Raw genomic sequence first — 11,709 nt, 5'->3', positions numbered from 1 at the left:
TTTTAACCCTTAAAAATATGATAGCCATCTTTCTGATATTAAATATTCCATATTATTTGCAATAAGTGCATAATATTCATTGACTGAATACACCATAATTTACTAAGCCTTGTGTTGGATATAAAGGGTTTTTTTTTTCCAGTTTTTCTGCTATTTCGAACCACACCTTAAGAAACAAGTAGAATACTAAATAGTTTGATATATACATGACTCTTCTAAGGATATAGTCCTTTTTTAAAAAGATTTTATTTTATTTATTTGACAGGGAGAGAGAAAGAGCACAAATGGGGGAGCGGAAGAGGGAGAAGCAAGCTCCCTGCTGAGCAGAGAGCCCGATGCCAGGCTCGAGCCTGGAGTCCTGGGACCATGACCTGAGCCGAAGGCAGCCGCTTAACCAGCTGAGCTACCCAGGCACCCCTAAGGATATATTCCTAAAAATGAGAAAGTCTCATGTATTCTGCCTGGATTTAGGCTAGTCCTAAAATTTCTACAAAAAGCTTTCTATGACTGTCTTTTTGAAATGAGAGCTTTTATTCAATACTTCAGTTCACTAGGTAAAGGCCTTATCCATACCTATTTTTCAATTATCCTGTACTGTATTTGTAAGGTTAACTAAGTAGTAAATACTATTTTTCAGAAATTTTCCATAGAATAAATCCACTTGATCCAGGCAAATATACTACTTAATAGCTTTATAAATCTAACAGTCATAGCTTTTTAGTTAGAGTTAAGGAATAAAATTAAGTTTATAGCTTATACATTTCTTTTTTTTCTTGCCAGTAAAACTGAACCAAGGAGAAGTTTCTTTCGTTCCTGGAGCAGGTTTATAAACCTCTTCTAAAATTGGAAGTAATTTATGACTGAATGTTCTGTACAATACAGCTGCGTATCCATCTGGCTCTAGTGCTTTATTACCTGACATGTCTTATAGGGCACTTTTAAAAAATTTCTTTTCATCCACAGGGCTTATTTAATTTCCCTTTGCGTCTGGCCTCAATAATTCCAAAACTCTATTTCATCCTTATGGCAAACATGCAAAATAAATCCCATAATCCTGCATGCTATCATCCAGCGGTCATATTTATAAGGTCCATGAATCAAGGGGAAGCTTTGAAAAGGTTTTTTCTTATATTTAGAATTTGCCCAATCCCATGCATGAGCTAAACTTCCACTGATACTGAAGTTGGCTTTTGTCCCAAGTAGGAATATGCCTTTATAGCATCACAGATCTCTATACGAAGAAATTGCCAACGTCTCACAAACATTTGTTCTCAAAGAAGAGATCGTGTCTAAGAAGTTACTCACCATATTTCAAGGGGAAACACAAGCAGGTCAATTAATTCAATAAGCACTTATCAAGCTTTCTCTGACTTTTGATCCAACAGGAATAAGAAAACAGTTACCTCCCAGTTCCAACAAGACTGTCATGGAGGGCTATCTCCTGGAAAGACCAAGAATCCTAAGCCAGGTGTATGCTGTGGTTAATTATCAGAGTGGACCGCTATTCCAGGCTTGGTACAGAGACCCTAGACACAGTCTTTGAGGGCCCTCAATCTCACACTCTTCTTTTTCTAGACTTGAAAGCACAACTATGAGAAAGGCAAGAGGATGAAGTTATTTTTAATGCCTCATTTAAGTTCAAATGAGGGGAACACACTTCCACTGTGAATGCAAAAAGGCAGCATATTTGTGAAATGACAAGTCGTGGATCCCAAACGCAGGCAAAACCTCAGCAAACGGGGCTGATTATCTTGGAGAGGTGGTAGGACCAAGAGACAGAGTGAGGGAAAGGCTGCCATCTGCTTGGGTCCCTCTACTGACCCATCCCCAACAATAAAATCAAACTTCCACTGGGTCTCGATGCCAGTGGGAACTGTGGCAAATGAGGTGATCGTAGTGAGCCCCTCCCAAAGCACGTGTGTTGCCTGAGTTGAGGGAAGATGGGGTTGGGTTGTGAAGGGCTACTTCGTACTGTTCTAGGGTACCATGTTGCACATTCTAAAGAGAACCTGGACCACAAGATCGAAAGCCACCTATGTGAGTTTTGTTCTCAGTGTTCCTAAGAAACAAGGAAAAGAAATTTGAAATTATAAATTATCCTTAACATTCTCTTCAACTTGAAGCATCTTAAGTACATGGCTAATCATGCCTACCGTTATTTGCTTAAAGCTTCCACTCCTCTAGTGGAAGGTAAGCCTTCATGAGTAACATCTCATTTACTAAGTATCAAGAACAGCAGAGTATAAGAGCTAAGTAGTATAAAGCTATATAAGACTCTCCCTGGATTTCCTTTAGGGCAAGAAGTGGGTCTTATTTGCCTTTGCATCCATGAGACAGTGTTGGGCACCCAGTGAGCGCTCAGTAAATCTTAAACTAAATGATCTCGAGCTATAATAAATTCAAGCAGTGAAAATTCCTCCAGAGAGAAGGAAGCCTTACAATTTTGGCAGTCATTCAGTATTTATTTTTAGTAATATAAATGACATCATAGAAAAGTTATATCCCCTAGAGTATATTATTCTATTTACTTTAAATATGCCATCTCGAAATACAAAAATCAAAGCCCGAGCCTATTCTAGGAGCAGTATTCAATTTTACTTCCTTGTTAAGAGAGGATTTGTCCAACTTCTCCACAGCAGGAGCTGTCCTCCAAGTAGCTTCCACAGAACTCCAATCCTAAGGGTCACTCGTGGACACACACTCGGGTCTGCGCCATCGGCAATGCCCTCGAATGGGTTCTGTGTCAAGTGAGAGTGGGCTGAGGAGGTCAACTAGTGTCTTTGCTGGAAGACATACCGGAATCTTTATATGGCCCTAGGTACATTGTAAACCTCCCAAAAAGAGGATCCAGGCTGTGGCCTTTCTCAGATTCCTTGTGCGGGCAACTTCCTTTTTGCGATACATCTGGAGGGGCAATGTTTTCCTGAACCCACTTTGAGAAGCCTCAGCCCAGGTCAGCTGTGCCTCTCCACCTATGTCTCCAGTGGTACTCCGTTGTTTCTACTTTCCTCACTGGCCATCCATTTGCAGTCCCTGGGACTCTCTTGCTTGTGGTCTTGAATATTAGAAGAGGTAAGAAACTGAGTGTTCCAGAATTGTCTCTTTTTGAGCACCAGTTTCTACTAAGGTGGCCAAGAAATGCTTTTGGAGGCAAAGATGACAGGATAATTGAGACAAGGAAAACGGAGGAGAACATGGGAGAAGAAGAAGAAGAGAAAAAAGAAAAAAAAATAAAAGACAACATAAGAAGGAATACCTATTGAGAAGGGAGGTGAAACCACAAAAAATTACCACCCACCTTCCACATTAACAAGGTGATGCCAGAGCTGAGTTAAACTGAAGCCGTCAGTGAGAGGGTATTCCCGGAGGGGCAGCTGACCAGCGAGCAGCCTGATGGGGAGCCTTTAACCTCAGCCCTCAGCCTCTCAGCCTTCTCCTCCTGAGCCAAGGGAAGCCAGCTGCATGCACAGCCGACCTTTACCGTTCCTGTGATGTCTTCCTAATGTTTCTCACTATTAGGGATTCTGCTATTTTGAAGGATAATGTATTATTTACTAAAATGATTTGATCTTGACAAAGGCAAAAGCACACAAAGGTTGAGTGGCAGACAAAGGCCATGACCTTTGGGCTTTAGAGTCTCAGATTCATAACTATTCAGAGTGTGAAGGACCTCAGGGGCAAGCCTGTTTGGGTGACTGTCTTTGCAAGTGGCCCTCAGAAACGGGTGTGTGTAAACATTGTTCTTTATCAGGAGAGCATTAAAGGTAAACCACCAACTCCCCTGTTCACGGTGGCTTCCTGGCAGGAGGGGCAGTTGAGGTGATTCCTTGGAGCCTGTCCCCCAGTTACTAAAATACTTGCACAGGCAGTATCAGATGCTACACGGGAATTTGAAATGTTACCTGCAACAGTGACACCTGATGGCTGCTATGTCTTACTGCACCTCCTCAAGGCAGAAGAGATTTACAGCTTGTCTCCAAGAAATGTTTGAAGCCAGATTTGTTTTCCATGATTTGCTCTAGAGAACGCCTCACCCACACACCTGCTAAATGCGTCACAGCCAGGTAATGCTGCCTGTGCACTGCAACTTTAAAAATTAAATGGACAACACGCATTCTTTCCTGAGAATTATGAAAGTGGGAGAATAAAAAAATAACATCATTTACCCAGAAAGATGAAGGCAGAGTATCCCATAAGGTAGACAGATAGCCCAAATGGGCCCTGTATGCAAAGAAGTTTTGTGGAATCAGGGTCTAGGAAGATACAGACAAAGCTGGCCAAGAGACAGAAGAAAGTAAACAGTGTGCAAAGAGTCAAGAAGCACAAAGAGAGGTACTTGGGTGGCTCAGTTGGTTAAGTGACTACCTTGAGATCAGGTCATGATCCTGGAGTCCCAGCTTCGAGTCCTGCATCAGGCTCCCTGCTCAGTGGGGACTCTGCTTCTCCCTCTGACCCTCTCCCCTCTTATACTCTCTCTCTCTCTCTCTCTCAGTCTCTCTCTCAAATAAAGAAAATCTTAAATAAATAAATAAATAAATAAATAAAAGAGAAGCATGAAGAAAGGGCCACCTGGGTGGCTCAGTCATTAGGCATCTGCCTTCAGTGTAGGTCATGATCCCAGGGTCCTGGGATCGAGCCCCGAATCAGGCTCCCTGCTCGGTGGGGACCTGTTTCTTCCTCTGTCATTCTCCCTGTTTGTGTTCCCTCTCTTGCTGTCTCTCTGTCAATAAATAAGTAAAATCTTTAAAAATAATAAAAATTTAAAAAAGAAGAATGAAGAAAAGGAAATCAGTGGAGAAAGAAGTGGATAGAGGCAGCTACCCTTGGTTTCTGCCCTCCTGTGAGCCTAATTTTTCTTTTTTTTTCTTTTTTAAGATTTTATTTATTTATTTGAGGGGGTGGGGGAGTGCATGCAGGAGGCGGGGCAGGGAGCAGAGGGAGAGGAACAAGCAGACTGCACGCTGAGTGTGAGTCCGACGCTGGAATCCATCCCACGACCCAGAGATCATCAGAGATCATATTCCGAGTCAAAACCAAGAGTGAGGTGCATAACCGAATAAGCCACCCAGGTGCCCTGAGCCTAATTTTTTTTTACTTAAAAAAAAAGTCACAGAGGTAACTTGAGTGATTTCCAAGGCACAAACGGAGTCCTGGATCTCTTAATTAAAATATCAAGTCTTTCTTGCAAATCTGAATCGCTTTTTGTACCGCACTAATTCTCAGTACTCCTGTTGCCTGTGTTCCTTATTTGTCTCTGATGCTCAATAGCGCTGATAGAGAGGAATTTTCAACTGGAACAAGATTGGACATTTTGCTTCCAAGCAGTTGCATTAAAGACTCATCCACCTAAGAAAAATATAACCTAAGGATTTCTTTGTAACTGACAAAGGCCCAATTCAGTTCAGCACCAGTGCTGGTTAGAGTCAAATCGAACACATTCAAGTCCGCTCACCCATCTTTCCTGTCCCGCTCTGAAGACCCATTCTCCCCCGCATTGCCAACTTCCTCCCCAGCACCTAAGCCAGAAAGCGAGGACTCATTCTAGATTCTCTCTCCTGCCCTACATCCATTCTGGTATCACCAAATCTCTTTAACTTGGAATCACAGAAGCAGAAATCTTAGCCACTATTGTAGACTGAAAGTTTGTATTCTCCCCAAAATTCACATGTTGAAACCTAATCCTCAATGTTATAGTGTTTAGAGATAGAGCTACTGGGAGGTTCTTAGGTCATGAGAGTGGAATCTTCATGAACAGGATTAGTGCCCTTTTAAAAGAGATCCCAGAGGGCTCCTGGGTGGCTCAGTCAGTTAAGTGTCTGTCTGCCTTTGGCTCAGGTCATGAACCCGGAGTCCTGGATCGTGTCCCACGTTAGGTTCCCCGCTCAGTGGGGAGTCTGCTTCTCCCCCACTTGTGCTCTCTCCCTCTCACTCACTCTCTCTCTCTCAAATTAAAAGAAAGAAAGAAAGAAAGAAAGAAAGAAAGAAAGAAAGAAAGAGCTTAAAAGAGATCCCAGAGAGCTCCCTTGTTCCTCCCTGTGAGGACACAACACAAGGACAGCTGTCCATGAGCCAGGAAACAGACCCTCACTAAACCCACAGACATTTTGATCTTCAACTTCCCAGCCTCCAGAACTATGAGAAATGAATTTCTGTGTTTATCAGCCACCCTGTCTAGACTATTTGGTTACAGCAGTCCAAACAGACTATGATAGCCACCAACTTGCTCTGTGTCATTTTCTTACATAATGCTTCATTTCCTTGATCTAAGTGCTTCTTAAAGACAGTTAACACAAAAAGTTACTCGGTTCTACCACCATCATTGCCAGTCAAGACCAGTGGGCATTGTTTCCTATCATAAACTGATACAACAATAGGTCAAAATTGTTTCAGCCTCAAGTCAGCATTTATTTATCCAACATATAATGGGACTAACTAATATGCACCGGGCACTCTCCTGGGCATGTAAGTAACAAATATGATTCAAATAACTTGTTTTAAAGAGACACACTTTCAAATTAACTACAATTAAATGGTATGCATGCTGTAAGAAATATCTGGGTGAAAAATACCAGGTAACACAGGAAGAAACAATGAATTCTACCTAAAGAAAAGAGATGAGAAGGGTGCCTGGGTGGCTCCGTGGGTTAAGCCTCTGCCTTTGGCTCAGGTCATGATCTAGGGTCCTGGGATCGAGCCCCACATAGGACTCTCTGCTCAGCGGGGAGTCTGCTTCCCCCTCTCTCTCCCTGCCTGCCTCTCTGCCTACTTGTGATCTCTCTCTCTATCAAATAAATAAATTAAATCTTAAAAAAAAAAAAGAATAGAGATGAGAAAAGAATGTCCATGGTTAGAATCAAGAAGGTAACACAAAAAAAATTATTAGGAATATAATTTGTGTCTGCTGTTATGAACTAAGACAGAAAAAATCATCCAAATCCATGATTTATCTGATGTGTGACCGACTGCGTGTAAAATGTAAAAAAAAAAAGCCCAACATTCTTTCACACCTATTCAGCACCATCCCATAGAAACAGTAGCAAAAGAGGGGGGGAAATGAGGTCTGGCTTTTCCAAGAGGAAGGTGGTAAGGCTAATAATTCTTGAAGTTCTCCCAATGAGAGGACCTGCGAGCAGAGTGGGTAGTCTGTGTGCTGACCTGTCCTCGGGTGCCCCACCCCCAGCCCAAGCATCCTTTACGGTCACGTGCTCATCATAATGGCAGGTAGAGGATCTGGTAGGAAGAATCTTGCCCCTGATCGAGGTGGAACAGAACAAATCAGGTGAGAACTTTTCCGTGGATCAGAGGCACAGGAAGCAAATGACCACTGTCGCACTGTCTTTGCCTTGTTGGTCAGGGATGTCAAAATGGACACCACAGCAAAGGACACAAACACCACAGCATTTTTACGCTAAGACCATTTTCTGAGAGAAACAGATACCATACCGTGCTCCATAGTCTCTCGTCAGTTCAAGGCCATCCGAGGAGGATGTTGGCCATGATGTTACCTGGGTCATCCCAGACTTCCCAGAACATTCTAACAGCACACGGTCTTCGCTCTTTCAAACATCACAGCGCCTAGTACACCAAAAACTTAGAATCCTAAGCACCCAGGAGAAGTGAAGGAGGGAGAGGCAAAGTGTCAAAAGTCTTCTTTATTTGGGACGCTACATTGAGCCTGAGGTGAACTAAATCAAGTGACTTCTGACCTCACCTCTGGGGACGTAGGGGAGCCGTCTTCCTCCCCTGGGGTGGGAATACGACAATTAACAAAGTGATATGGAATTTAAATACAAAATAAATTGTGCTGAATCTCACATATGGTGCCCTAAAAATGTCCAAAATGATGTCATCCGAAGTGCGGGGAGGGCTGCAATTAGATGGATGAGGAAGAGGCATTTGAGAAAACAGATTAATGATGCCTTTGACACAATCAGCCTGAGAGGAATACTGGTTTCCATGACAACCAAACCACTTAACCTAAATTAACAAAGCTGTTAAAAGAGAAAAACTTAAAAGATGGGGAGGGGAAAACCCAGTGCATCCTCTTTGGGGAAATTAAGCAGCCTGTCCCATCAGCGCCTGTGAGAGGTGTGTGTTAACTACATATCCACAGGGTGTGTATTCTCTTACACTCCCTGGTTCCCAGTAATTAGTTTTCAGGAGCAGTCCAAAGATGTTGAGAAATTGCCACTAATTGGTGCAGTTTTCTGATAGAACAGCCTTATTATCCCGACGCAGCCTTAGCCAGACAGCAAGGATAAGGAACAGACAAAAGGTTTCCTCTTGCTTTTCCCCAACTTTGCGTGGATGTTTGCAACATCTTCCCAGAACCCCTTTCCCAGAACCAGGCAGGTCAGGCGGGACTCAGGATATTTTTGTTTGTAGCCGGGAATGCAGCTTTTACGGAGAAACCTGCAGGCCATTCGCGATATGATGCTCAAATCAAATAATACAATGTTTATGCATCACCGAGTGTCTCCCTTGGAATGATAAGAATTGTATTTTCCTGAGTTGTTTTTAAGACAGTGGAGAACTATCCCCCAGATTTTCAGGGTCTGCCATGAACTTGTCTGAGTTGCGGTGGGCCCAGCCGGGGGTGACTCTGTCAGAGCGAGAAGAGCAGAGAGACAGCATCTCTACTGGCTTGAAATTCTGCATTCCTAAGCCAACACCAGTCCTCCACTCCTCCTGAGCCTGAAGATAACTGGAAAATGGGGACTGTGCCTCATGGTTGTCTCCATTAAAGATATGTCTCATATGGCTAGCCACCTGCCAACATAAACAAGAAAGAACAAAATAGGAACCCCCCAAATATTGAGATCACTGTCAAGGTTTAGAAGTTCTTAGAGGTGAGATTCTCTGATTTTATGAGGATAAAATATGTAAGGATTATAAGCAATTAAGTTACGGTAAACCATTGTTAATCTGTATGGTAGTCCTGGGGGCCCCTGGGTAGCTCAGTTAGTTAAGCATCTGCTTTTGGCTCAGGTCATGATCCCAGGGTACATGGATCGAGTCCCACATCTGGCTCCTTGCTCAGCGGGAAGCCTGCTTCTCCTCCACCTGCAGCTCTCCCTGCTTATGCTCTATCTCTCGCTCTCAAATAAATAAATAAAATCTTTTTTAAAAAATAAAAAAATATATAGACAGTAGTCCTCCCAATGGATGCCTGAAACCATACAGTACCAAGACCTACCTACATGATGTTTTTTTCCTATATGTACGTACCGGTAAAATTTTATTCGTAATTAGGTACAACAAGAAATAAACAATAATATCTCATATTAAAGTAGAACAACCATAATAAAATACTGTAATTAAAGTTATACGAATGTGTTCTCTCTTTTGAAATATCTCATCACACTGTACTCCGCCTTCTAGTGACTCAGTGAGATGGTAAGATGCGGGGAGTGGGGGCCTGAGATGAGGGGAGGGGCAGGACAGAAGTGCTGTGACCCAGCACCCCGCTGGCTGCCACGGACCTTCTGACGATGTATCGGGAGGAGGATCGCCACGGACCTTCTGACGATGTATCGGGAGGAGGATCGTCTGCTTCCAGAGCATGGCCGGCTGTGGGTAACTAAACACGCAGAAAGCAAAACCATGCAAGACGGAGGACAAGTGTATTACATTTCATGAAACACAAATAACACGTGAGGATTTTTAAAAATAAATCTCAAGTTTCTCGCAAGTTAAATTATAATAATTAGGGACACCTGGGTGGCTCAGTCAGTTAAGTGTCTGCCTTCGGCTCAGGTTATGATCCCGGGGTCGTGAGATCAAACCCTGCATTGAGCTCCCTGCTCAGCGGTGAGCCTGCTTCTCCCTCTGCCTGCCACTCCCCGTGCTCGTGCTCTCTCTCTCTCTTTCTGACAAACCAGTAAATTAAATCTTTAAAAATTTGTATAACTTACATCTAAAAGGTAGGAAACATGCACATTGGATTTTTTTTTTTTTTACAGGTAGCCTGGTGCACACCCACAGAGCACCCACACAGGTGTATCTCCTGTTTCATGCCTTCGTTGTAAATTTGACTGATATTTTGCTTCTGATGCTGGGGATGAGAGAAGCATCACTTTAGCTGAGAAAGAGAGTCACTGTTAATGCAGCAAAAGGAAAGAGTGCCTCGGAGTGTAAGTGTTGCCTTGCACTCACTTTTCACATGTCATCGGTGACTTACACTCCTTCCTCTGTGTATTGCCTCTGTGCATTTATTCTTCTGCGAGGGTCTTGGAACTATTTATCACTTTAAAATTCACCATGTTAAAGTGTACAATTTGGTGGGTTTTAGTATATTCACAAAGTTGTGCAACTATCACCACTATCTAATTCCAAAACATTTTCATGCCCAAAAAGACACCCTATTGGGGAGACACTCCCCAGTCTGCCTTTCCTCCGCCCATCCAACCAAGCTACTTTCTGTCTGTTCTGGACATTTTGTCATATAAGAATCACGTCTTATGTGGCTTTTGTGTTGGGCTTCTTTCACTTAGTATAATCTTTTTAAGATTTGTCTATGTCTCAGTACCTCATTCCTTTTTTGAGTAATATTTCAATTTTATCCATTTTAGCCATTCATCACTTGATGGACATTTGTGTTGTTCCTACTTTATGACTATATAGTGCTGCTATAAGCATTCAGGTACAGATTTCTGCAGGGACACATGTTTTTAATTCTCTTGGACATACACCTAGGAGTGAAACTCCAATATTTTGTTTCATAATAACTTTCCCACCAACTTTTTATTTTTGCTCTTACAGTTAAATTCCTATTTATTTAAGGATTAGTTTCAGCACTAATCTCTTCTACTGTCCTGTCACTTCTTTTGCAAAGATGCACATTTTCTGTTTCAGTAGACTTATGTTTCATTACCTCATAGAGCAAGTCACCTTTAATTTTTCTTTTCTTAATTTCTCAACGAGTATTGCCTGTTTACTGTTCACTACCAACTGTACCATCGTTATGCCGTGCTACTGGTATCTTGATTGGGAGTGGGGAATTAATTTGGGAAAACTGAGTGATATCCTTTGCAATATCTCATCTTTCCACCCACCATGTTACCCCTCTTCCTTTATTTAAATCTTCTACTATTTCTCCAATTTCCCTCACACAGGATGCACCCCCTTCTTGTTAATGGAATAAATGGATAACTCTAAACTCTGAGAAGGCGACAGTAGGACTCCGGTGCTGAGAGGAAGTTAACCAAGCAAAGACCTGAGGAAGACTACCGTGGGCACAGCCGATGATAAAGCCAAAGGCTCTCGGGTACGCACAAGTTAGCACGCGAAAGGAGCGAGAGAAGGTGGGTATAGCTGGGACAATGCGAGCAAGAAGAGTAGAAGGAATGAAGTCAGACTCCTCAGGTCCCAGATCTAATAAGGCCTTCATGGTCATATAAGGAACTTGGACTTCTGCCTCACACAAATAGGGAGCCCTGGGAGATTTTAAAGCAGGCGTTGACATGATCTCCAATAAAGGCAGTTTGCCTCCAGTCCAGCTGGGAAGTGACTCTCTTGATGGGACCAGGGCCAAGACTGAAGAGCCACAGAGACTCTCCATGCATGTGCTGGGAGAAGCTGGTCCATAAACACTCACCTTTTCTGAGTGGGCTCCTCTCAGGACCGCTAACCCCCCTCCCCAGACGCAGGCCACCAAGCCCTGCTCATACACTGACTATGCTGGAGGCTGAACCTGAAGCCACCAGCACC

The sequence above is a fragment of the Lontra canadensis genome, unplaced genomic scaffold (genome assembly GCF_010015895.1).
Source record: "Lontra canadensis isolate GAN:19392208 unplaced genomic scaffold, GSC_riverotter_1.0 scaffold70, whole genome shotgun sequence".
NCBI classification, from domain to species: Eukaryota; Metazoa; Chordata; class Mammalia; order Carnivora; family Mustelidae; genus Lontra; species Lontra canadensis.
Note: the sequence above shows the minus strand (reverse complement) of the source record.